We start from the raw sequence: 3,035 nt of genomic DNA, 5'->3' as shown, positions 1-3,035 counted from the left end.
CAAAACTTCCCATCTATTTTCTTTCTATTCTGCTTCCTCTTGCCCATTTCCTTGTGGCAGTTACTCTGCCCTGCCCTTCCTACAGTCTTTTACACAGCTTTGCAAGAAAAAAAAAAATCGAGAGAGAGAAATTGAAATAGGAGAGGCTAGATGAACAAATGAGTGCGAGTTGTATCAGAAGAATGATCAGAGCAAACAGGTGTTATCCTGTGCCTGACTCGCTCAGCTCGTAGAGCATGTGACTCTTGATTTCGGAGTTGTGAGTTCAAGCCCCGTACTGGGCATAGAGTTAACTTAAAGCAAAACAAAAACAAACAAAGCAGATGCTGTCCTAAGCTCTTTATATATATAAAGTCATATAATCCTTACAACAACCCTATGAAATAGGGTCTGTGGGAAGTAGTCTCTTAGATAGCCCCCAGTGACCCCTGTCTCCTGGTTTTGATGCCTGTGTAATCCCCTCCCTTTAAGTGTGGGCTGGGTCTAGTGACTCACTTCAAACCAATATATTATTATGGCAAAAGCAATGGTGGAATGTCACTTCTTTTTTTTTATTATTATTTTTTTTACATTTTATTTACTTTTGAGAGACAGAGACAGACAGAGCACAAGTGGGGGAGGCACAGAGAGAGAATGAGATGCAGAATCCAAAGCAGGCTCCAGGCTGGGAGCTGTCAGCACAGAGCCCGACACGGGGCTCAAACTCACAAACTGTGAGATCATGACCTAAGCCGAAGTCAGACACTCAACAGAGTGAGTCACCCAGGTGACCCAGTGGAATGTCACTTCTAAGATTAGGTAACGGAAAGACTATGGTTTCTGTCTAGGCAGTGTGATCTCTATCTCTATCTCTATCTCTATCTCTATCTCTATCTCTATCTCTCAAGTGTGCATGTGCTGCCTGGCTTATTCATTCGAGGAAAAGCCTGAGGCCATGTTGTGAGCTACCCTATGGAGAGGTCCACACTGCAAGGAACTGAAATAAGCTCATAACCAACAGTCAGTGAAGAACTAAGGCCTTCAGTCAAACAATCCACCAGCAAGAAGCGGAATCCTGCCAACAACCACGCCAGTGAAGTTGGAAGCAGATGCTCCCACCCACCCCAGTTGAGCCCTTAGATGAGACCACAGCCCCAGTGGGCTGACTTTAAGCCAGAGACACCCCATTAAAATTGTAAAAAGATTTCCACCCACAGAAATTGAGATGATGTTTATTGATTTAAGCTGCTAAACTCTGGGGTGATAGCAATGGATAACTACAACAGGCCTAAGATTGTCATCTCCATTTCGAAGATGAAGGAACGATGTGTCAGGGAGATTCAATGATATGAACCTGTCAGTGGCAGACTGGGGATTCGAACCCAGAAACCCTGGTTCCAGAATCTATGCTTTTGAGTTGCCTGAATGGTTTATGTTTTAATAAATAGATGTCAAAATGCTTATATTTTATATTTTGTACAACGTGAAACTACTGGTGCTGACAATGTACAGGCTCTAAATCAAGTAACATATGAGTTGGCTTTTGCCGGGGTCTCTGACAAGGAAGTGTATTTCCTACCATAAAATCACCCTAGCCACAGTTGGCATCACTAATGAGTTCTTCTCAAGCAAGGTAAAAATTAGTTGTAATAGGTTACAAACACAATCAAAGCCACATCAGTGCCAAACTGGAGGAGAACAAAGACATTGTATGAACCTAAGTCTGGTATTGGCCATATTGTCGGTATTTAATAAATATTTATGGATTCACTCATTGCGCTAAACTGCTCGTTGAATGTCCACCAAAGAAATTGGAGATTAAATTTTTGGAAGGCAGAGTGGCATTGCAGTCTTTAAAAATAGACACACAGGTCCTTCCTGCCTCTTATATTACCTTTATCTAATGCATGGAAAGCATAAAACAGTGAATGGCACGTGACGAGTATTCAATAAATGTTAGCTCTTCAACCTTACTGCCTAGCACCACAAGTCTGCTCTCTGGATTTTCTAAGGGTCAGCAGAGAAATGTAGGAGCCACAATTACTGCTGATCTGAAGAAAAATCTGAGTGAAGTATTCACCACCACCACCACCCCCCCTTCCTTGAGCCCCGATACCCATCAACCAGGAGCTTGAAGAGTTCCAACCTAGCAGCTGAGTTCCCTGTTTGGTGCATTCAAAAAGTGAAGCGTTTGGGGGAATTAGCTAAGGAATGGAAGTCTAACTATTGGAACAACATATAAATAGAAAACTGGGAATATTAGATGCATGAGTCACAGGTCTTCTACTCAACTTCAGCGATTCTTTACTTTTTGTTCACTGTCAAATCACCAAGGACTCCAGGAGAGGACCTTCTGTCCATCAGGGAACTACTTCCGGGGGTGCCTGGGTGGCTCAATCGACTTCCTCTCAGGTCATGATCTCGGGGTCGGTGAGCCTTGCTTCCGGCTCTGCGCTGACAGCTCAGAGCCTGGAACCTGCTTCAGATTCTGTGTCTCCCTCTCTCTCTCTGCCCTTTCCCCACCCACACTCTGTGTCTCTCTCTCTCAAAAATAATAACCGTTAACATTTTTTAACTTTAAAAAAAGGAATTACCTCTGTATTTAATTATCCTCACTGACCCTCTTGCCATCTCAACAAGATCCATGCTTCTTTTATTGATTCCTCGTCCCCCACTCTACAGCTTCTCTCCCCTACACATACACACACCTATTTTACTCTCACTGCCAAGTTCTTTCTTCCTCGTCTTCCTTTACAAAATATGATATTTGGGAATGACCTACACATGAATATACACATTGACATTCTGCTTCCACTGTTTAAAAATACATGCCGCACAGCGGCACATAGCACACCCTCAAATATTTGCCGGATAAAATCCTCCTTGACTGAATTCCCCCAGGCTGGATGGAGACAGTATCTGACAAGGTGTTCAGTTCCCTAACACGGGTGAGAGCTACAGGAAAGAGAAAGAAAGATTATACATCATCTCTATCAAGCCCTAGCTCCTGTCTATCCTACACGGGAGGAAAATGAAGCTAGGAAAATAATGTAATC

The sequence above is a fragment of the Felis catus genome, chromosome A2 (genome assembly GCF_018350175.1).
Source record: "Felis catus isolate Fca126 chromosome A2, F.catus_Fca126_mat1.0, whole genome shotgun sequence".
Classification (NCBI taxonomy): Eukaryota; Metazoa; Chordata; class Mammalia; order Carnivora; family Felidae; genus Felis; species Felis catus.
This window is presented reverse-complemented; position numbering follows the sequence as displayed.